We start from the raw sequence: 26,003 nt of genomic DNA on the forward strand, positions 1-26,003 counted from the left end.
TGATCAATGTCAGCAAGAATCATTTTTCAATTTCTAGAGGGAAGAAATTTCTCAGGCCGGCAACTAACTATACATCTTGCAAAATGCAGGTTCAACACATGGTGGTGGTGATGGTGGTATTGATGGTGGTGGTGGAGGTGTTTGTGGTGGTGGTGGTGGTGGTGGTGGTTGTGGTCATAGTGGTGGTATGTGTATGCGTTATTGGCAGGGTCACAGATATTGGGACTAAGAAGGAAAACTCATTGTGATAAAAAGCTTTCCCATAGTTCTTTTCTTGCCTCTCCCCCAACTATAGGTTTCCTTTCCTCTCCCTTCGTCTTTCCTCTCTTCACCTTCTTTCCTTTTCTTTCATTTCTTTTTCTGTGAAAAGATTTCACATAACACAATCTAGCTTCAAACATTCTAAGTATCTAAGTATCCTAGTTCTTGAAATTCAGCTCATCCTACCTCTACCTCCCAAACACTACGATTATAGATGTGAGCAATCATACCTTGTATATAGTGCTGGGGACTGAACTATGCATGCCACTCAAGTACTCTGCTAACAGAGGTTCATCTACTACTCATTACATGGACTTTGTTGAACACACACACACACACACACACACACACACACACACACACACACACACACACACACACACACACACACACACACACAAACGTCTGTCCCTAAAGAATTAATGGCTTCAGTGGACATTGCAATGCTCTGAACGTGAAGGAGAAGAAAGGATTTTTAAAATTAAACATTTGCAAAGTACAGTTCCTCGTGCAAGGCAATACCAGACTACATGCCAAGAAAACCACAAGGATGGGACACATAAAAGCACACAAATGTTAATATCTTAGGCACATAGTTGAGAAATGGGGAAGCTCATGGTTTCATGGTTGGCATTGTTTCCCCAGCAAGCTGAGATGAAGGAAGTTCCCAGCTGCAATTACATTCTGTTGCCCATTCTTTCTCTTCTTGCTCCTGGGCCCAAGGTTCAGACACAGGTGATGTTCAGAAACAGATCTACTTTGTTACAGATGAGTCCTTATACCTGTCTTTTTTGTTCCTTATTCAAAACTTTAGAGAAATGTGCTTTTTTCCGTTCAAAGTGATTTTTACCTCAAAAATCTTAGAGACTTCCAAGGTCAGTTAGAGCCTGCACCTCCTTTGTCTTTAGTTTCCTCTTCCCAGATAATAGTAGGGAATTATTTTTAGCTCTTTGTATAGTGGAGTCTCAAAAGTAGACTTGACAACATTTGTCTACTGTCAATGCTTAAGTTTTATCCTGTTCTTTAAAATTACAGTCGTGTTTCTCTTAAACTGTTGTTGTTGTTTTTCAGTTCACTTAAAAATGTAAGTTTCAGTTCTGACCATCCAGCTTGAAGAACAGTATTTCCTCTGAAGTGGTAGGGTGGTGTAAAATATAGTGGGACTGGCTGTTCCTTGTGGCTGTTTGAATCAGTTACAATATTGCACCTTTTCACATAAATACGTTTGCTGTGGAATGTGTGCTGGGTTTCCTGAAGATCCTAATAAAAACAGGGTGAGTCTATTTTTCCCATGGCAACTGCTTTAGGCAAAGTGGTGGACAAAGCCAAGCTTGGATTTTAAGAACAATCAGCTTTCGACTTGTCTGATACCCTCATTTGTCCCCTTGTTTTAATTTTGTTATTTAAAAAAATTCCATTAATTTATATATTTGTTATTTATTGTGAGTGTGTACATATCCTATGTGAAAGTCATAGGCTAACTTTGTGATTACTTGTCTTCTTCCATCATATAAGACCTAAGGATCAAACTTTGTTCATCTGTCTTTTGACAGAAATGCCTTTATCTTTGTAAGCCAATCTCATCAGCTCTAAGTTTTGTAGTTTTAATTTACTTTTTACCAGGTTGCTTAATCCTCATAAGAATCATGGATGATGATGATGATGGTGATGATGATGATGATGATGTTATTGCTGTTGTTGTTATTGTTGTTGTTGTTGTCTTTTAAGTGGGGTTGTATGGATGTAGAAGATGGCTCAGTGGTTAAGAGTACTCTGCTGCTCCTACTGGGTACCTGATTTCAGTTCCTAGCATCCCATGTCTGGGGGCTGATAGCTGCCTATAAAACCAGCTTTATTTATGGGACCTATACCTTCTTGTGGCTTCGAGGGGTACTCACTCTCACATTCACAAACATGATAACAGGTGCACACAAAAAGCTCAAAAAGAAATAGAGCTTGTAACATGGAAGAAACACATTTAATTGGTACATTTGTAGCTGAAACTCTAAAGGAACAATGTCAAAAAAAATTCCTCTCCATACACAATATAGTCAGTCTTCTTTTGGTAAACACAAATATGAATTCCAGAATGTTCTGCAGACAGTAAAAAGTAGAGCTCAGGTTCTTATATAAAATAGCATATTATTTGCCATTGATCACATATATCTTCCCATAGATTAGAAGCAATGAAAATCTTTTTAATAATATGATAACTGCACCCTTTAGAGAGTAGGGATAAGAGTCTGTATATGTCCAGTGCAGGCGTGATTTGTTTTGAAATGAATACATTCACTACATAGTGGTTGAATGTGCAGATGTACATGAATGTTGTATTCATTCCTCTCTATTGCAATAGTCTAGAGAGAACATTAACACAGTGTACTCAGGGCACAATCTCTTTGGGGTTCAACACTACCTACCATTGTTCTAATTATTGCTATCACCTCCTGTTTGTAATGACCTTTACCTTCATTTAAAAGAGAATACCCCAGCTAGGCGTGGCTGTGTATTCCTGTAATTCCAGTGTTCACAAATCTGAGGCAGGATAAGTACCATGAGTTCTGAATAAGCCTAAGACACATAGTGAGTGCTATGATGCCTGGGACCCCATAGTAAGAAGCACTCTTTAAAAACAAACAAAAACCAACAACAACAAAAAGAAACAAAACAAAAGACCAAAACAAAATGAATAAATCTCAAGGAAGGGCTCGAATGGATATCAGTAGTAAAATACTTGTTTATGATACATGAAGGGTTATGTTCTGTTCCTACATTACATAAAACAGACATGGCAGCACATGCTTATAATATCGTCACTTGAAGTAGAGGCAGGAACATCAGAAAACTCATTATTATCTTTTGCCCCATAGTGAACTTTAAACTGGCATGAGATTCTTGCGATCCTGTACTGTGTGTCAGTGCCTCCTGGATTGAAGGATTGTGCCAACATGTTTAGCCTTATAACAACATCTTTAATAAATATTTTGTGAGAAAGAGGGTGTCATGTAGATATGCTGGTCTTGAACTTGCTATGTATTACTTCAATTACTGCTATTCCTACTTCCACCTACAGAAACCTGAGATCACAGCTTTATAGCAATACATCTAACTTATACGGTACTGGGTATGGAACTTGGGACTCTGTGCAAGCTTAGTAACAACTCTCCTGATGATGCTTCAATCATAGGCCCTAAAAATATTTTTTTAAATTTTAATAGATATATAATAATAAGCTATCAAAAGTTTACTTTATAAGTATGCGCTCCATAGATGGGTTTACAATATTCAGAATGCTAGGAACATCCGAAGATCCTCAAGAAAAGTAGATTTTTAAAATAAACTGAAACAATCATTTTTATTTTAAAATTACATTTCCCTCTTTCTGTCTCTGTTTCTCTCTCTCTCTCTCTCTCTCTCTCTCTCTCTCTCTCTCTCTCTCTCTCTGTTTGTGTGTGTATGTGTGTACATTCCCACACATCCACACATTCAAATGCCAAAGAGCACATGTGGAACATAGACCACAGCTTTCAGGAATTGTTATTCTGTTTATTGTGTGGGTACTGTGTATCATACTCAGGTAATCAGGCTTGGCAATATGTACCTTTACCTGCTCAGCCATTTATCTTCTTCATGTGTAGCCCTATCAACCCTCCCCGTCAAAGAAAATGTTTGGAAGCATCAGGTGGAAGAAAAGTTAAAGTGTGGAATAAGTATAATTGTCTTTTGCATTGTTGGGTTTTGAATAAACAAAAGTGACTTTGATTATGCCAAAACTGAGGCCAACACCCAGATTTTGCAAAAATAGCTCTCAGCTGTTCAGGGTCACTGGGACTCAAGTTGTTCTCATTCTTGAAACTTAGGGGAACAGCATCTCTGAAGAAGAGAATGTAGAGAGCAAACTCCCATGTCATTAATACTAATCATCTGTGGTACAGTGACTCACATTCTGACTCACCATTCTCAGATCTACAGTTCACACCCACACAACCACTTTTAGTCAAGTGCTCATTCCCCACCAGAATGTTCCAAAGGGTGACATACACTCAAAATCATAGTCTAACTAGAGTCTGCACAAAAACTATTTACTATACACACTGTGTCACTGAGCACACCACTTTTTATTTTATAGCTTCATCATTCCCAAAGAAATAAATAACCAAGATCAGACTTACAGGACTCTTGGAGTGATTAATTAAATCACATTCTCTTACTTTAAGATTCCCAGAATCTAAAGAGAGACCTCTCAACAAAGGGATCTCTAAGGGCCAAGTACCACTAAAAGAAATGTTCAAAGTCCTTAGTCATCAGGAAAATGCAAATCAAAACGAGTCTGAAATTTCATCTTACACCTGTCAGAATGGCTAAGATCAAAAACTCAAGTGACAGCACATGCTGGAAAGGATGTAGAATAAGAGAAAGACTCCTTTATTGCTGATGAGAGTGCAAATTTGTACAAACACTTTGGAAACCAATTTGGCAGTTTTGTAGAAAGTTGGAAATAGTTCTACCTCAAGAGCCAGATATACCAAACTCCTGGGAATATGCCCAAAAGATGCCTCAATGTAATACAAGGATACTTACTCAACTATGTAGCAGCTTTATTAGAACTATCCAGAAACTAGAAGCAACCTAAATGTCCCTCAACTGAAGAATGGATAAAGAAAATGCAGCACAGTTACACAACAGAGTACTACTTAGCTATTAAAAATATAGACATTACGGAATTTTAGGCAAATGATTGAAACTAGAAAATATCATCTAGAAAAAGGTAATCCAAAAATAGAAAGACATGAATGGTCTATCCACTGATAAGTGGACATTAGCCACAAAGTACAGGATAACCGTGCAGCTATCCTCAGACACAAAGAAACTAAATAATGAGGGTCCAAGGGATGAAGCTTGAATCTGACACAGATAGGGAAAAAAATAGACATTGAAGATGGACAAATAGAGAGGGTTGAATGGGAGATGGTCTGAGGAGGAGGAAATGGTTAGGGCTCAGGTGTGGGGAGAGGGACATGGGAGAGAGAATGGGATTCCATGAGGGCATCTTTGAGATTAGCCAGAAACATGTGATGGGAAAAACTCCCAGGAGTTTACTAAGGTGACCCCTAGCTGAGACTCATACCAGCCAGGGCTATGGAGGCTGAAGTGACCACTTCCTGTAGCTAGGTAGGATTTTCAGTGGAGTGAGGGGGACATCAATTCACTCACAAAACCATCCACCCAGAATTCTCCTGCATAAAAGATATGCAGGGATAAAGATGGATAGACATTGAGGGAATGGCTAACCAATGATTTACCTGACTTGAGACCCATCCCATTGGAGAGATCCAAACTCTGACACTATTAGTGATATTCTGTGATGCTTACAGACAGGAGCCTAGCATAAATGCCTCCTGAGAGGCTTTATCCAGCAGCTGATGGGAACAGATGCAGAGATCCACAACCAACACCAGGTAAGGGTCAGGGAGTCATGTGAAAGAGTGGGAGATAGGATTGAGAAAGCCAGGAGAATGAAGGACACCAAAAGAAGACCTACGTACAGAGTTAACTCATCTGGGACCTTGGGGACTCACAGAGACTGAACCACCAACTAAAGAACTCAAAGGGGCTGTTCACAGACCCTGTACACATTTGAAGCTTGGTCTTCATCGTGACCTCTAACATTTGGAGCAGGGGCTATTTCTGACTCTGTTGCCTGCCATTGAATACCCTTTCCCTAGCTGGACTGCCTGTTTGGGCCTCAGTGAAAGATGACACACAAATTTCTGCTGTGATGTGATGTCCTAGAACAGCCAGAGACCCTAGGAAGCTTTCCCTTTTCTGAGGAGAAAGAGAGGGGGAAATAGGAGTAGGTATTTGTGAGGGTGGAACTGGGAGAGGAGAGGAGAAAGATGGTCTGTGACTTGGATATAAAGTGAATAAATAAATTAATGAAAAAATACTCAGCATAAATCAAGCTATATAATGGATTAATTTGTGTGTTCTCGTGTGTGTGTGTGTGTGTGTGTGTGATAGAGATGATTGATAGATAGGCAGACAGACAGTCAGACAGACAGATAGTTATCATGTGGATTATAAAGAAGAGGGATTGAGGGTGGGCAGTATGGTAGCATAGACTTTGAAATATGGGAAAAGTACTTTTGATATTGAGAGAGCCTAGAGGCTTCAGTATGATGTCTCTTCTGCCAGCGATGAGGGCAATGTCTCCTATGGCAGATGGGAATTGGTTTCCCAAGTTCCTGAGGAAAGCTGACTTTTACATAATGGCCAGAAAGTATTCTATAATTCAATTTGAGCTCATTTTCATATATATGGCCTACCTGAGACCTAATAGAATGATTTACATACTACTTGCTTCTAAGTCCACAGCTAGCTTTTCCCTCTCAGAAATTCTCAAGCCCCAATCCAAAGGCATTGTATGACAGACAACAAACTGGCCTTTCTCACGTTAAAGAAGACAATTCAATTCCTCATAGGCATGTTCACAGGCCAACCCTATCTAGATAATTTCTCATCTCCTAGATAATTAAATATTGTGTCAAGCTGACAATTAGAACTACTATCACATCTGTTTGACCACTGGCCCCTAGGATTCATCTGCATTTGCCTCCATACTGCTGGGATTACAACTGTGAATCATGCCACCACTGTTTTTAAACACGTGTTTGGAGGATTGAATTCAGGTTTTTATGCTGAACAAAGGATACATGTCTCTCCAGTCCCAATAATACATTTTTTTTTAAAAAAGACATTCTCTATAAAACATAATAAAATATTTCAAAAACTAACCATGAAATATGTGGCCATGGCTTCCTCTATTCAAGGAAAATAGCTTTAGAAAGCACAGAAGGAAAGGGAGGCATGAAAGTATTTTAACTCTTGCCTAAACCATGGGCCCTAGGTTCCATACCCAGCACTAGAAAAACAGAGACTAGAAAGGTGGCCAAGTGATTACTATATATAGTGCTTTGGGAAAGGGAATAACATTTGAAATGTAAATAAAAAATATCTAATAAAAAATAAAATAAAATAAAAACACCCTAATTTCAATTACCAGTACTCATATTAGGTGGCTCACAATCTATAGATCAAATTCTAGAGAATTTTATTGATTAGTCTCAAAGAAACTCAGAGAAGGTCTCACTCTGTATCTGCGGCTCCTCTCAGCATGTTTCGCCCCTCCTCCCATGTAAAAATCTCTCCATCCTACCATTTGATCTTTGCCTCCCTACCCCCCAGCTTCTGATCCGATATAAACCAGCCATTATGTCTACATGCTCTTTTTTCATTTCACTCTTGGTTCTCTTGGTTCCCTTGTGCTCTGCTGGTTATCTTGACCTCCTCTCTTCCTCCCTCAATATTCCCTTCTCTCTACCCATGGATCGGTGTGTTCTGCTGGCCATGTTCACTCTGGACTCCTCCAGATGTCTCTGGCTGCTCCCCCTCATATCTATAATCAAACGTTCTCTCCAACTATACTTAGGAGCCGCACATTTTCATTCACCGATGTTCCTTCTGGCCTCCAAGGGCACTCATATTCACATGATCATACTTCCACACACAAACAAACATACACATGACTAAAAATACAACTTTTTTATTAAACAAGACTATCATACCTTTTCCATATGAAATAGGTATTAGGTGCTGTTTAGGAGTATGGCTCAGCCTGTTAGATGCATTGATGAAGAAGTGGCTTCTCAATGTTCTACAATAGCCTAGGTCATGAGGAATTGAGTCAAGTTGTACAGGGCAATAGCCTCTATCCAAAAAGGATGGCTTGTCCCTGGCCTAACTACTTCATTTAGAAACACCGTGCCCAGGTATTGAAGATATTCCACCTTGGTAGCACTCAAACCACAAAACTTTATAATTTCTCTCTCTCTCTCTCTCTCTCTCTCTCTGTGTGTGTGTGTGTTTGTGTGTGCGCATCATGTGTGTGTGCATGTCATGTTTTTAAAACCCTGTTATTTTTGCCATTCTCTCTCTTGCCCCGTTCTCTTAGTGCTGTTTTACTCTCTCATATCTCTCTTTTCTCATGGTAAAGTCCAGTGTTCTGACTGTGTTCAGCCTACTACATTCTCTTCCTGCTCTGAACTCTTATTGATGCCTTTGACCATTTTCCCCCTCTAATCTACAATAAAACCTTTCACCTTAATGAGATCTTGGTGTGGTCACATCACTAGTTTATACAGAGGCAAGTGGGCAGAAAACTGGTTTCTGTATTGTTCTGGTGAAAAATTTTCTCTCATTTAGCCTGGGATGCACCTATCAGGCAAGGCTTGTTGGATCCACATGCCTTCACTTCTCTCAGTTCTTAAATTACAAGGCTCGTTGCTACATATATTTTGTTTGTTTGCTTTTTTTTCTTACATATGTTATGGGAATCACATAGACATCCTAGTTGCCATGTGGCAGGCAGCCAATTGCCTGTGTTCTCTGATTCTTCCCAGACCGTTTTATGAGAATCCCATTGCTTTGCTATTACCACTATTCTTGAATTTTATAATTTTTAAGTATCAAACCCTGGACCAATAACTGAGGTGCTTATTTAATTTACCAAACTGGGTGTTGGCTGCGAGCTTCTAGGTTTTCCCAGCATCCCTTAGCCTCTGCCTTTTAACAGGGCCTTCCTGCCCCCTACCTTCTACTTTTCCAGCCCAGGAAATGAAGGATGCTGGAAGAACCAGTGTCTACTGTGATATGTTAATAACCATCTCAGCTAGCCATTTGTTCTAAGTTTGAGACCTAAAAATAATCATCAAAATATTTTGAGGATATCTTTCCACTGTTGTCTAGTATCCAAAATTTCCAGGAAGCAACCAGAAGCCATGGATACCATTGTTTTCTGTATTTTTGTTTACTCCTAGGTTATCTTTTCTTTTATTATATTGCATTTTGCTTTGACACAGGCTCTCAAATAGACCTTGCCCTTCTCCTATCTCCTGATCCTGGCATTATTAGCATGAACCACCGTGATACCTTTTTTATTCTTTGCTGTGATTAGAAACTAGGACCTCACGCATGTTAGGCAATCACTCTATTAACTGAAGTAGATTCCCAACTTGTTTATCATATTCCACCATATCTGAGAATATTTTCTCATAGAACAATAATTAAATATAAGTAGTCATAATGTAAAACAGGAAAAACAAAAAGTTATTCTCAAATGGATGCTCTGACATTGATTCATTGTACCTGTATACTTTTCCAAAAAGTTCTTGGCAGAAACACCCAAAATTCATGGTAAAGAAGGACTTATTTTCCTTACAACTCCAGATTACACTCCATCACTGAGGGAAGTCAACTGAAGGAACTTGAAGTACGTCCTGTAATAACCAAAGTCAAAAGTAGAAAGAAACAAATGCATATATACTCACTTGCTTGCCTGCTTTTGCTCAGCTCAATTTCTCTATTCAGTTAATTTAATTAAAACAATTAGGCTAACCTAACATAGATAACTTCACATTGAGATTCACTTCTTGGCTGATAATAGGTTGTATCATGTTGATAGAGCTATATTATTGAAAATTAAATGTCTGAAGGCAATTGTTTTAATATTCATCAATCGTCTGGCCACAGATTTAACTACAAATATATTCAGTAGTGCATACAGCAATGCACACAAGTCCATGACCACATCCTAACTCACTTTTAACAAATAGCCATAGACTACAGTGAGGAAACAGCAATGCATATGATCAAACAGGCAGTCATGTGAAGAAGCATTCTGAATGTGTATCAAATCTTTGTTCCTGGGTTGGAGCTCTGCTGGAACCCTGTGTGTGTGTGTGTGTGTGTGTGTGTGTGTGTGTGTGTGTGTGTGTGTGTGTGTCCATGTACTACTACGTATGTACCAATGCACATGCTTATCAGTGAGAGGCTAATTTGAGGGTATTCAGGATATCTGTTCTCTTTCACCATGTGACTATGTTGAGACTGAGCTCATATATTTGGGTTTCATGGTGATTTACTCCACCTGACCATTTCTTTTCCCTGAAACAAGGCTACTTACTGAAGGTGGCCAGACTGCTATGCTGGGTTGCCAATGAGCATTCTGTCTCTATCTGCTGAAGACAGATTAGGCTAGGGTAATGCTACCTGCCTGCTTCTGTCTGTTTTTCACATGGGTGTTTCAGATGTGAGTTCAAGTTCTCACACTCCTGTGGCAGGAATTTTAGTCTGGACCATCTTCCCAATCCTGTCTCTTCTGGAACTTTCAGAGATTTTCCTTATGCTCAAGAATGCAAGAGATTGAAGCCTTCAGCTAAATCTGTATAAAAAGCCTGTCTTGCCTGTACTCTCAAAGGCTGGCACATAATTTTAAACTTTATTATTATTATTATTACTGTCATTATCATTACTATTTTAACTCACCAGTGCTTTACATTGTAACCTAGTCCCCATCCTTAAATTCACTGTGATTTTTCTGCCTCAGCCTCCCAAATGCTAAAATTATAGGCGTAAGTCACTTTGTCTTCTGTCTTTTTTTAGGGGTTGTTTCGGTTTATACAGTCCGGTGTTATGGAACATCTTCACCTATATGTCCTTCGTCCATCTATCCTTTCACTCATTTTCTGACTTACTCTTTCCAAACTTACTAAATGTGTATTTTGTGCTCTCATGTACAAGATGCCTGATAATAAGAACAACTTCTAAAAGACAGCTTCTAAAATGTGTTAGAAGCCTTGCACGAAGGCCACTGAAGCTTTGCATGTAAAATACTTAGGAAGTAGGAGTGGTGGTGTATGCTCTCAAACTCAGCCTTGACCTGTCTGCTGTGTGGAGTTCAGACTACCACTTCCTGGAGTTGTTTTTGTGAAAAACAAGAATGAGAATGTGTTGGAGGAAAGCTCCATGTCTTTCTTTGGCTCTGACTTGTGTTTTATGTCACTTTCAGGCAGCCATTATTTTTTCCTTTACCCCCCTGTCCTTTTCATTGGATCACAGGGTTTCAGAAAACCTAATTTCTTTGTGTTTCAGGCACACTTCTGCCTCAGAGACCATGCCCTTGCTATTCCCATTGCCTGGAACATCTTTCCAACAAATATCAATATATCTCCATTTGTACCTTATCGTCTTCTGTTAAGTTTCGAAATGTTCAAGGATGACTCCACCTTATCCTATCTGAATCTCCATTATCCACTATGTTTGTCCTCCTAAGAAGTGCTGATTGCAAGCTTAATAAGTAGAAAAGGTCATCAAAGATGCTGGTCAGTGAGTAAGAGTGCTTCTTCCACATGCATGAGAAATTTGAGTTTAAATCTTTGACAGCTGTGTAAAAAGATGCATCTGGTTCCTTTTATGACTTTAACCCCTGTACTGTGGGGTAGAGATAGGATCACTAGGAGTGACTGGTTGCCAGTCTAGCTCCAGGTTCAGTAAGTGACCCTGTATCAAGAGAATAACATGTAAAGTGATAGGGTAAGATAACCAAAGTCCTTCTCTTCTTTCATGTGTGCACCCACCTATGTGCGTAACACATACATATATATATATATATATATATATATATATATATATATATATATATATATATTTGAACAGGTTGTTTAATCAATGTTAGCCTTTTTTACACAACAAATATACACATAGAAAAAGACCCAAATAGAAACAAAGACAAGTAGAAATAATCCATTTCCTGGAGCTATTGAAAGGATTAACTAAACATAAATGTGAGCACCAGGTCTCACAATGTCAACATGCAATAAGCAGTGAGACAAGCTGCCAAAGGAATAATTCCTTTCTAAACATAAGTACTGTTTAGAGATAGTTGCTTAATACAATAACTAACCACTATTGTGTCACTTATAATCACCATGGAGTATCCCTATACCACATTATCATCAGTTGATACTTTCTGAAGATGAACCAACAACTAGAATTTTCATCTAGGGATAAAGTAATGGACTCTTTAAAAGAACTATAAAAGCCATAGCTGGGCCAGCTCAATGCCTCAACAGGGAAAGACACAGGCTATCAAGTCAGATGATCTGAGTTTGATCTCTGAGAACTCACGTGGTAGAAGGAGAGAATGATTCTCACAACTTATCCTCGTGTGTGTCCACCCTAACAGTAGTAGTAATATACAAATAAACACGTAAACAAGTTGCACACAAACACAAAATTTTAATCCAACTATCTAGAAGCTCAGTAGGGAATAATTCTTACTACATATGCTGGAAGGCCTGATTTTGATTACTGGAACCAACATAAAAATGAAAGGAGAGAATGAGATCACAAGTCCTCCTTTCACCTCTACATATGCAATTTGAAGTATTTTCTTCCTCTTCCAGTGATAATAAATATTTTTAAAATTCTGATATTTTTTATAAAAAATGAAAACATCAAGTTATGGTGAAACACTTTTGGAATCCCATCATTTGGTAGGTTAAAGTAGTAAGATTTTGAGTTCAGGGCCAGCTTTGGATAGTTACTAAGATTGAAGTGAGCTTAGTCTACAAAACAGGATCCTCCCTCTGGAAATCTTAGATTTCAGGGAACTGGAGATTTGAATTTGGATCCTCAGACTTGCAGAGCAAATTTGCTATTATTCGCACATATCCACTTTTGTGTATAGTCCTTGTGCAGCAAATATTGTACTCAGTGAGTAACTCCCCAGTCCCTGAAAACTAGGATTTCCAAGAAGAGCATCTTGTTTTACAGCTTAGGAGGGGGCTCATCCCTGGGTGATGGTGATTTTTTCCCTAGAGTCCTCAGTTACCTGTGGGTCTTTGTCTAGGGGTAGGACCCTGAAAATTTTCCCTTCTTGTACAGTAACACGTCCATTTATTTTGCTCTTAATCTTCTCTGGTCTATACAGTCATTTTTAGGAAAGAATATTTCACTGCATACTTCCTGATATTCTGGTTCTTCGAATCTTTCTGCTCCCTCTTTTTCAATGCTGTCTTATCCCTAGAGATTTAGTAGATGTGATGTAGATAAATCTCTGCATTGCATTCAGTTGTAGTTTTCAGTAGTGATGTCTCTATTCTGTAAAGAGAGGCTTCGTTGAGGCCTGGAACCCAAATTTTTACAAAAAAAAAAAAAAAAAGGAAAAGAAAAACGTTCTTCATTCATGTCATTCAGAATTAATGCTAAAGACTGAGAGCAGAGTGAAGAAGGAACACTTATGGAAAGATGGAAGGTAAAAACCTCAAATAGGGCATAAAATTTTATATGTAAGCAAGTTTAAATAAAGCTAGTAAAGTTTTGTGAGTGGGAAAATTGTATCATGAAGCAAAATGGCAAGAGAGATTGGGAAGGAAAATTAAACCTTCTGACTGTGTACAGTGTTGACACTCGGATTTGTTATTTGCCAATTATAGCACTCGCAATGGCACACAATCCATACCTTGTGCTTGCCAGGCAAGCACTGTATGACTAAATCAGAGACCACTGTAGGTGTGTGTGTATGTGTGTGTGTGTGTATGTGTGTGTGGTGTGTGTGTGTGTGTGTGTGTGTGTGTGTGTGTGTTTGCCTGTGGATAAAAATGCCTGTGTACTTTATTTTTTTTTTTTTTACAAAAAGAGCTGGGGAAAGAACCCAGGGCTATTTGCACACTAGGCAAATATTGAATCACAGTGCAACACTTCTGGCCTCTTCTATTGCTAAAAACCTTTGTAAAAATTTATGTATGAGAAAATTATGATTTCAGTGTACTTGTGGAGGTTGAAGATCAAGTTGCAAAAGTCAGTTCTCTCCATCTGACATGTGGGTCTCAGAGATTAAACTTAAGTTGTAAATCATTGCTTTGTTATACTGTTGCATTGGTATTTACAATTTTCATAACATTTTTTGAAGTGAATCTGTTATTGTAGAGCTTACAGATACAAAGGCTTTTTAAATTTCCTACTGAGTTCTGGGGATTGGAAGCCTTTCTTATTTCTCACTGATCGGCCTCAAATTTACTATGTAGCCCAATATGAACTTGAACTTTTAGTCCTTTAGCCTGTACTTCCTGAGTATTATGATTATAGATATTTCCTATTACCTTGGTTTGTGACATGCTAGGCATCCAACTCAAGGCTCTATTTGAGCAAGTATTCTACCAATTGAGCTACAGCCCAGACCTGTACTGACATTCATATATTTGCAAGACACAATGCAGCCAAACATGTATATTGTAAATCTGAAAGAGTGCATAGGCCATTATTTAGAAACCACTTCAGTGCAAAGTTCTTAGTTTTAGCTGTGTTTTAAGGTATTATGAGGAAGCTTTTTCAAGAAATACTAATTTGAGGTAAAGTCCTGAGACATTAATTTTAAAGCATTCTAGGGACAAACACAGAAATACAACCAGTGAGACCATGTGGTTTTCGTACTTGGCATCTGTCCAAAGAACATTCATTGCAGGGCTGTTATGCCATATTTTATGGAAGGCACAAAACAGGAAGATAATAATTTTCATTTAAAATGGAAAATAAAAACAAGATAAAAAAACCCCAAACCCCAGCTCATTGGTTGATCTCTTTACATCTCTTCTATCCTATATCATCTGTGAAGAATGATTTTGTTTTACCAAAGGCAGCTTGCATGACAAGAGTTAATATTCTCTCATCCTGTCCCATTTTGTCATACGCATATTTATCCAACTCTTAGATGACTATTCCCTTTCCCCTACACATAGGTGATTCATCTTCTCAGACTGTGAGGTAGAGTTCCCTAGCAATGAGGTGAGATATCTGCTACCTGCATTACGGATAGAAGACAGAGGTCATCTTGGCCACATGTGCTGTTTGTTTGGCTGACTTGGATTCTATCACAAAAGTTTTACAAACATACAGTGTCCACACACTTTTTACAAAGAGAAGGTTCCTTGCTTGGTTATATTCATTTTCTGTTTCTTTGAGCCATACTGTGGTTATTGTATTCAAACAGAATTCTCTATTTTCTACTCTTAAATCCTCTCCTCTCTTTCCTTTCTTCACTCTTGTATTATCTATCCTGTATTATCTATCCTGTGCTCCTTCATGCCTGGGTATTAAACCTAGCCCTCTACCATTTCCAGGAAGGTGAAAATGGTATAGAGAGGAAGCAGGACAGGGTTTCCTAAGAGGGTTGCTTCCTTTTTCATGGGAAAAGATGGGAAAGGTCTCCTCAGGGACAAATATCTGGTCTCATTTCTAAGCCATTAGGATCATGGTTTCACACTGGACTGCATCCCCAGGCTTCCTCCCTTGTCATCACTCTTCCTTCCAGTCTTGGTATATTTACCTCTGTGTCTCTTCCTCAATATTTTCCAGTCCTTGAGCTCCCCTAGCTTTTCCCTAATTTCACACCCTCTGCCTTTTGTTCTGTCTGCATCTTTATCTTTGCCCACTCCATATAGAGTTGCATTATGTTTTCTTCTTTCTCGATCTCTTTCCTTCACTGTCTCCCCATAGCCATTTTAAGCATTTATTTCTCTTGAGATCTCGCTCTCTCCAAATTTCTTTTTCACCCATTTTTCCCTATCATTCTCTCCCATTACATCATATCCCCTGCTCTCTCCAGTATCTATTCACTTTCTTTGTGAGTCTCTGTGAATACCTATCTACATCTTTCTTTTCATTTTAAAATAATCCCCCTTGTCTCTCTCATCTTTCTGGACCCTTTTCGGTATCTCTCCCCTTTCCTGTCTAGCTAAGCCCTCTCCCATTTGCATGTTCTCTCTCACATAGATATCTTTGCTTCTTCTGGTCTCCCATACTTCCCCTTCTTTTTCTCTGTGCTCTCTTCTCTCCTCTCTTTTCTTTCTCTTTCTTCCTATACACCCCCTTTTCTTTTTCTCTTCTGCTCTGCTACTTCACAACAAGCTTCCCTAGGCCTCCAAGTGCCGTGGAAATAGTCCTGCCTTGTATACACCCCCTATTATTTGTCTCTGCTTCCACAGAAACTTGAGCCCTGAGGCACTGGAGGCCTGGACTTCATAAAAGACTTCCTGGGAACCTAGCTCTGACTGAAGCCCAGTACAAATAGACACTCACTAATCGCTCCTCAGACATGGCTGGTCACAGGGTCTGCAGGGCCAAGCAGTTCATAACTCAGCCAGAAAAATCAGCTTTATGTGAATCAAAGCCCCATGGGACTGTGATTTTCTGACTTGGACTCTGCAATGCTAGAAATATTTTCTTTTGAAGACAGACATGTGTCAGGAGAAGGTAATTTCTTATCCCAGTTTTTGCTGTTAAATATATAAATAAATAATAAGGTGACTTCTTAGCCCAGTGCAAATGCTCCCTCATGATCAAGGTGAGGTGGGACCGGCTAAAATAGGTTCAGTTCAGTATTTTCAGATTCCAGTTGTTAACAAAGCTACACAATATTGCACAGTTTGTCCTTCTTTTCCTGACTCAGACGTTCCCTGAGCAGATCTCAAAGACCTGGGAGGTTCTTACTCCATCTCCAAATCATGAAATTCTTGGAGATTTGGGAACCTCCCATGGTTGTAGCATGGGGATGCCCCCTCTTAACACTAGGGCTCATTTTCTTCTTTCCCAAAATCCAGGGTCACCACAGGCACTCATATAAGGCACACTCCACTTGTCATGGTTGTCACTTTAAACTTAAACCTTTTTTTTTTCAAAAATGGGGGCTTGAAAAGCTCCTTCTTAGTGAGCTTCAGCACACAAAGCTCAATTACCTACTCAAATCCGGCCAAAACACTCTGATAATGGCTATACCTGGCCTCAGTTTTGAAACTTTCAATATTGATGTTCTTACAGATCTAAACAACTTTCACAAAGGATCTGAGCAACACCCTCTCACCCCCAAGCCTCCCCCCACCGCCTAATTCATTTTAACTCCTCTCATTCCTGCATTCAGCTTCAGTTTACATCCTGGCCTAGAGCCCAAACTTAACACAAAAGAAAACTGGAGATACATTCTGCCCTGGGTCCTAATGCCTGCCTGCCTGCCTGCTGTTTCTGCTGTCTTCCAGCCAGTTTCTACTACATTAGGGGAGCTTGGGTGGTCTTTTTGTTCTTGGGCCTTATTTACTTTCTGCAGCCTTTTGCTTTTGTTTTGATTCTTCAGTTTCCTGTTAGGCTTTTCAAGTGGTCTGCCCCCATCTACAGAAACAAAACAAATTGGGTATAGAGATGCAGAACACTGGATGCAGTCCCAGAGAGACTGGAATGTCTGTATGTAAAAAAAAAGTCACAGCCTGGTTTACTTTACTAAGAAGCTCTCTATCCTAATCCCCAAATCCATGATATATTTAACAGCAAAAAAGAAAAGCACTTCTAACAGAGGCTTCTGTTGTTTATCACATGCTATAAGGTCTATGAACATTTAAATAGCTAAGATGCAAACTATTTCCAGTAGAAACTATTGTTTATCTTATCTCATGGTACAGTCAGCTATAATAAAATTAGCTAAATAATTAAATAATAAAATTGCTCATTTTAAAAAATGACAAAAGGAACCCTCTGTCCAAAATTCCTCAGTAATAAATCCAACTTCATAGTTGTAATAGGGTGTCTTCAGCTAAATTTTGTTAGATGATGTAAACATACATTTAATAATGATTATGGTACAGAAACTCTACTTGCTACAAAGTTATAAAAGTCCTGTTTTCTGTAAGGTTTACCTGAAATTAGGAAGGCCTTGTGGTTTTATATGGTATATACAGGTAATATTACTTTGCAGCATCACTCTATGCATGTAATTTGGATTCAGCCTTCCTTTGTTGAGCTAATTCTGCATTCTTTCTAAGCTAAGCAATGCCCACTTTTAGAATGTCAAATGTGCCTGTTTAAACAATTACAACTGGACTATTAAATGTTAATATTCCTTTAAATAAAGAGGAGATAGACAAGGTCATTGGCCCTTCACTGAGTATCCAGTCATTCCTTTCAGCTGGTTGTATGTAATTACAACCTAATTATATAAGACCTCAAGATTTTCTGGGTGTATAGGCTAAAACCTAAAAATGGTGAGGATGTCCACCTATACAATAACAACAACAACAACAACAATAACATACACCTGTTTAATATACTAAAGAAAGGCCCTAAATATTGCCTAATGCCTTCTTTTAAATCTTTTCTTATAATAAATGAAGATGAGATTTATTTGTTACTCTAATGTCTCATGTTATTTAAAAATAATAATTAAAATATATATGAAACTGGGGCGGGTTGGTGGGTGAGGTAAGTATGCGGGATAGGAGCGGAACATTCTCTCAGAGGCAAAAGGGGGAACATGGGGTGAAAAACTCTTGAGGAGGCACTGGGAAGGGAGGCAACATTTAGATTATAAATAAATAAAACAATTTTTAAAATATAAGAAAGTTAGAATGGCTACCTGCAATAATTATGAGTGTCTAACTCTGTAAATACTCATTCCTGGTTAACACAAAACCAACAAGAGCAACAAAAAAATGTTAATAGTAAAAAATGTATATACAAATAATCTAAACTTGTTATAACACGCTACATATTAATTCCTAAGATATAATTGTCTATTTATGGTAGCAAAACATCACTTAAACATATATGTTTAATCACATATCTCTGCTCTTGTTAAATGCTAAATACTAACAAAATGGTCATACCATAAAAAAAGGAATACAGAACAGACTAGAATATATTTTTTTTTTCAGGACGTCCTGTTTCTTTTACCATGGACCTGCATCTATGACTTAAAACCTGCCAATGTTTATTTCATCTTGTGAAAAAGCAATCATATTCAACATTATAAATTTTTCTGTTCAGACCTATAAAAGTCCCATGCTGGAGCTGCTGGGCGCGTAAGTCCTAATGGAGGTATAAAATTGCATCCAGAAGCCTTATTCTTATAAAAAAACTGTTATTTATTGTTTCTCTAGGAGCAGTTAAATATAATGAAAAAAGCATAATTCAAAATAAATTTTAAGATCAACCAGCTTATAAATAATCAAATTCTTTTTTTTGTTATCAGGCATCATTCTTTTATTATTCATAATTCCATAAGACAACTGGAGATGAACACACATTTGTAATTAAAATGTTGCTTCCAATACAGTGAAAAGACAACTAGACTCTAGATGGAGCAGAGTTCATTCGCAAACCTGAACTCTTGCTTCATAACAGAGAAGCCTGTTTTTTTTTTTAATTGGATATTTTCTTTATTTACATTTCACATTTTATCCCCTTTCCTTTTTTTCCCCTCTGGAAACCCCCCATTCCATCTCCCTAATCTCCCCATCCCCACCCCAGGGCCTCTGGGAGTGTGCTTCCCCATCCACCCACCCACTTCCTGCTGTCTCCAAGCCCTGGCATTCTCCTATACTGGGGCATTGTGCCTTCACAGGACCCAGGAACTTTCCTCCCATTTAAGTCCTGACAAGGCCATCCTCTCCTACTTATGCACCTGGAGCCATGGGTCACTCCATGTGTACTCTTTTGTTGGTGGTTTAGTCCCTGGGAGCTCCACCAAATTCTTTAATGTGTTCAGAACTCTTTTTGAGGTCATGCTCAGTACAGAAGTAATTTATTTACAGAAACAAACTTGAAAAGAGACCAATATTTATTTCCTATTGCAGAGGATATTTTTTAAATATATGTTGTCAAAGTTAAGCCTAAAGTAAGTGGGTCTTTAAATTATTATTGTGTGTGTGCAGAATGTGTGTGGTGTGGGTGTGTGTGTGTATGCAAGTGTGCACTCATGTGCATGAGTTCATAGGCAGCCTGAGTCCCCAGAAAGATAAAGACATAACCCCAGTTTCACTTCAAATCTTGTGTGGCCCCAGGCAAGCCACTCAATGTTTCTGCCTGGCTTTGCCCTTTTGTAAGATATTATGTGGCAGTACCTAATTGGAGAAATCATTGCCAGGACAAATGGTGTTGAGAAAGTTTATTACAAAACCCTAGTCCTGCACTACTTTTTTTTCTTTAAAAATAAGTAAGTTAGTAAATGCATAAATAAGTAAGTAAGTAAATAAGTAAATAAATAAATAAATAAATAAATAAATCACTGTGTTTTGATCCCTAAATTCAGAAGGAAGAGGTAAAAGTATTAAAATTTCAAAGTCATCTTTTTGAATTAGAGGCCATCCTAGGCTATATGATGACAGCCTATCTCAAAAACTAAATTAATGATATAAAATTGTGGTAAAATACATAGGATGTACTATCTCCTGCTTCAACCATTTTTAACTAAGTGGCACAGAGGCAGTAAGTGAGTTCGGAGTGTTGGGCAGCCATTTCTGCCCATCCCAGTACTTTCTCATTTCCCCAAACTAAAGTGCTGGCCACAGTATATTTTAACTCCTGGGATTGATTTGATGCCCTCTGAACTCAAATCTGTAGCTAGACACTGTGCTAAGCATGCCTCACACACTCCTTTTCTTGCCTTTTTTCTGACCTCATTTCTAAATTAAAAAAGTGTGACTTTCTGTCTCCCTCTTCCTGACACCCAAGAAAACTTCCAGCTCTCTTACTACACATTGGTTTTTCTCTCAAACTCTGCAAAATTGCTCTTCAAGCTTCCATTTGGGTGTTTTTAAAAATTCTTTTTATTAGTGAGAATAAGAATCCACAACAGGGAACATTAGTTTCCCCTGCACCAATTCTATCCTCTGTGAATCTGACTACACTAGAAACCTCTCCTGAACAGAATCTGGTAGTGCATTTGCCTTGTTACTGAAGATCTTGTCAAAGATCATCCATGTCCTACTGTATGTTCTGATTCTTTTCCTTTCTAAAACTATGTGAGAATTCTTTGTATGGATCTATTACATATTGTCTCTCCACCCATCTTTCAAATGTTTTTTGGTGGCTGGTTTAGAGTGAGTATGTAGATCAGTTGTTAGAGTGCCTATAAAACATGGCTAACACCCTTGGTCTCAACCCAAGAAATGCACAAACTGTGCTTGGTAGAATATGGGCATAATCTCAACACTTAACAAGAGGATCAGAAATCATTTTTAAATCTACAGTAAATTTGAGGCCAGAGTGTGATACATGAGACTTTGTCAAGAAAAAAAAAAGAGAGATAGGAAGGAAGAGAGATAAATAGTACTGAGGCTACTTGAAAAGTCATAGGGATTAATATTTGATGTTTGCTTAAAATTATATATTACACAATTATATGTAAATATATAAAACATAATATAATTATCTACACATATAGTTTTATGCTACTTGGAATGATAATGCTTCTCTCAAGAACCATAGTCTAACAAAATCCCTAATACAAGCCAAGATAGGTGTTGGTCAGAAGAGTTCAGGAAACCTAGAAAATGTACATGCTAATTATCTAACCCTTGGTTAATTCTCAGAATGTAAAGATACATTCCTGTTCCTGAAGACACAATGCAGTACATACACAGTTACTGGATGAATCAAAACTGAACTGACACAAAGTCTTTTCTGTGAGGACAAGTTCTACTAGTACTGATATGTGTATGCCAGGCAAGAAAAGCAACTAGTAGTCCTAACCAGCAGTGACACTTAGGAACCCAAACAATTGTCAGCCCTGCAAGATAATCCTAACAGTGCAGTAGTGTCATTTATATTGTTAGGGTAACTGACATCTGTATGATTGGACCTAATGCGCAATCAATAGAAGAAAATCAGTGCCTGGTACTGTGAATCTAGCCTACTACCCATGCTGGTTAGGCCATGGAATCTAGAGGAGCAGATACTAATTACTAACCACATTCTTTTTTCTCTTTAATTTATTTATTTACTCATTTTATATCCTGGTTGCCACCCCTTCCCTCTCCCCAGTCCTTGCCAGTCTCCCCTTCTCCTCTGAGAGGGCAGGGCTTTACTTTGGATATCCCACTATGCAAATGCATTAAGTATCTGCAGGGATACATGGATTGTGTCCTACTGAGGCCAGACAAGGCAGCCCAGTTAGGGGAATGGATTCCACAGAAAGGGAATAGCTTTAGGGACAGCCCCTCTCCAGTTGTTGATGGATCCACAAGATCTAACCACATTCTTAATGTTCAGTCTTATACAAACAGGTAAGTGTAGTTGTATTCTTTCATAAAAAAACTTTTTTTTAATCAGAGGGACAACATTTCAGAAATCTGCAAGTGGTCAAAATGTGGAGAAGAGGTGGAGGTGGGTTGGCAAGTCCCAATTAATACATCTACAACACAACTTCTACTTGGTAGTCTCAGAGAAAATTGGGTAAGGTAGAATGGAAAGATCATAAAACCCAGAGGACCAGAATGCAGGTTGCTAGATTGGGTTTTCTATATAAGACAGAAAAATTTAGTTGATATGACAATGAAGATGGAGAGTGTTTCACCAGGCCGCATCACTAGAAGAGTTACAGGTGATTAAGGACAGCTGACAAAATGAAAATCAACCTCCTTCAAGGATGATCCTTATGAGAAGTTATGAAAAACAAGTGGTCAACCTTAAACCCATATACATATGGGTGACACTAAGTGAACTCATCAAATATTATTTATATATTTATATATACCTGTGACAAAAACAAAGAAAAGGAGAGGGAAGAAAAGCACTGTTATGTAGGAGCATAAGTTTAAGTTGGGCTTTTTAGAATTTAGGGTTCAGAAACGGAGCACAGATTTTAAGAATAGCATTTGAAAATAACATTCATCTGTGATAATGCAGTTTGTTTTTTTATCCTTCTTGACAGGTTTCTGTCCTGAGACGTGCAGCCAGTGACACCAGGCTAGTTGCAGCCAGATGCTAATCTTGGTGTTTATTTATTTTATTGCTGTCATGTTATTATTAAATTGCTGAACAATGTCTTATGAGGAATCGCTTAATATATAATAATCCAAATTATTAGGTCACAAGGTCAATCCCTTGTGCTCTTTTCAAAAATTTATTCATTTACCTTGGTACTCAGAATTTTTGAAAGAATGAATAAAAGAAGAAAGACAGGAAGGGAGGGAGAAGAAAAGAAAGGAATAAAGGACAGGCAGGAAGAAAGCAAGGAGGGAGGGAGAGAAGGAAGGCAGAAGCAAGAAAGAAGAAAAAGAAGGAAGGACAGAAGGAAGGTAGGAAGGAGGAAGGAAAGAAAGAAAGAAGTGAAAGAAAAAAAGGGAAGAAAGAAAAAGAAAGAAAGAAAGAAAGAAAGAAAGAAAGAAAGAAAGAAAGAAAGGAAGGAAGAAAGGAAGAAAGACAGACAAACAGGAAGATGCTAGTTGGGTAGTTCTAGATTTCAACCATTGTGGATAGCATTGCTATGTGTACAGGTATCTCATTGATATTCTGCTAGTATTTTGCACTTACATCCAGTGGTGAGATACCCGGAACATAGGATTATTAATTGATTACAGGGTTTAAGATTGAACTGCTTACTAGATAACTGCTCTATCACTGAGCTACCCTTATCTTCCATATTTCTATTTGTACTATGTGTATGGAAGCCAGACTCCAAACAGTGCCATTACTAAGGTGCTATCTATCTTTATTTGTGAAATAGTCTTTCTCTAAGACTTGGGTTTCTCTGACTCACTAGACATGGTGGTCATTGAGCCCCAGAGATTCTCCATTTCTCCCTTCCTAACACTGGGATTCCAAGTATCTATCACCAAGCCCAGATTTCTATGTGGTTATTATGGATAGAATTCAGGTCCTTATACTTAGGTGGCAAACACCTTATTAACTGCTTCTCAGTATCTAGTAAGGCATTTTAATTGTGGGAATACTGAAGCACAGGTGGATGAAAGATTTACTCAAGGTTATTTCCTGAGAAACCTGGATCAGTAAGTAGGACCTAGGAATCTGTACTTAACACCTGCTCTTCTAAATTTTTGCTTTCCTTACATGGATGATTCTTCTGAATGAATAGGACTAAAGACTTTCATGGGAATCCTATCTATGGGTAGGTAACTAAGGACAGGGAGACAGAAGGTAGGAGGGATAGTAAATATAATCAAAATATGATATATGTACATGTGAACATATATACACATATGTGTGTGTGTGTAACGAACCCATTTATTTAAACAATGAATGAACATTAATGATTATAATAAATAAATTGCTAGTCATGATCTGGACAATTCCATCGAACTAATTATATTGCATGAGTATGATAAATACGTTACAAATGGGGAACATAGAGGCCTAAAATGACCAAGTCAGTAGTTTAGTTTAGCTTTGTAGTTAGTAAAAGGCAATGATGCAATTAAACCCCCAAAGGTGAGTCTTTGACCACCATGCTTTTCACTCCTACCTATATAAGAAACATATTTACAGAAGGCTTATTGTAGGCAAAACTGTAACCTGTCTTCATGAAGCTTTCAACTTAAGAGAGATCAAAGAAAAGGTAGATAAATGTGGAATATGAGGTAGTGAGAAAATAAAAGAGAAGTGTGGCCCCCGTTGATATATTTGAACACATGGGGAAGTCCCAGGCAGGTAGTAGCACAGGCTGAAAATGGAGGCCATTATTGTTAATAGTTACGGCTGAAGGAGAATGAATCTGAGTCATGCATGCCATTTCTTTCCTTCCCCAAAAAGAGGAGAAGCAGGAGACCCTTACCTTTGGATAGTAGGAACCTCAGTACCAGCAGGGCCAGCAGCCATTGCCGGCCACCAGGGAGTTTCTGCTGTAGGCCGGCCATTCACCATATCAGGAAGATGCCGGAGTCTTTTTTGACCCCAGTCCAGCTTCCTGGTTGGGGGCCTATAGACACTTCTTTCCCAGGGTAGGGCATCCAGGTGGCTGAGTTCCACTGATATCAAATGTGCACAATTGCTCTAATCCCTCAAGGCTGAACAGGGCTCAAAAGGATTCCCTTGCTTGTTCCCAGGCCAGGATTGGCTGTTAGAACCTTGCTCTAGCTTTCCTGGAGTCCCAAGAAGACAGGTACCCGTGGATGTTTTAGGTTGGTTGCCAGGCTCGGGCTCGAGAATCAGAAAAAAGGTTCCATAGTATGTTTCCTATCCCTGAAGTGAGCTGAAGTTAGCAGGAGTCAGAGCCAGAATTACTGCTCAGATCATGTAGGCTGGGGGTCTGATAATACTTGTCTTTCTGAGAATAGCTTAATTTTCTTAATATGGTTTTCCCAGTTACATCCATTTCCTACAAAACAAAATGATTTGATTCTTCTTTATGCTGAAAAAAAATCATCACTGTTTATCTAAAACACATTCATCACTACATCCATTTCTCTATTATTAAATAAGTTTATTTCAAATTTAGTTATCATGAGAAGTGTTGCAATAATCATTGACGTGAAACTGTTTCTGGGATATGTGGTCTGGGAGTTCTTATGTTAACCAAGTCATCCTGTTTGTAATGAATTTCTTCACAGGATGTATAGTGGGATCTATGTGGAATTTCTCTTTTTGTTTTTTGGAACAAGCATACTGATTTCTACAGTGGTCGAAAAAATTTAGATTTTCACCAACAGTGCATAGGATTTCAAATCTCACCATTAGCTCAAGAACAGTATGGCAAGGACAATGATTTCAGGACATAGAGTTGAGAGTATGAACTGTTTTTTTTATTTTTTTCTTTTTTCGGTTTATTTCTTTATTTCGTGTATGTGCCTACAGTGTTGCTGACTTCAGACACACCAGAAGAGGCCATCAGATCCCATTACAATTGGTTGTGAACCAACATGTTGTTACTGGGAATTGAACTCAGGACCTCTGGAAGAGTAAGTAGTCAGTGCTCTTAACTGCTGATCCATATCTCCAGCCCCAGAAAGTATGAACTGTTATAAAAGCTCAATGAGTTTGTGATGAGTATAAACTGTGGAAAGAAACAGAGTTGGGAAAAAGAGAGGGAGAGGGGGAGAGAGAGATATGAAAAATTTGGTTTCTTT

The sequence above is a fragment of the Rattus rattus genome, chromosome 8 (genome assembly GCF_011064425.1).
Source record: "Rattus rattus isolate New Zealand chromosome 8, Rrattus_CSIRO_v1, whole genome shotgun sequence".
Lineage (NCBI taxonomy): Eukaryota > Metazoa > Chordata > Mammalia > Rodentia > Muridae > Rattus > Rattus rattus.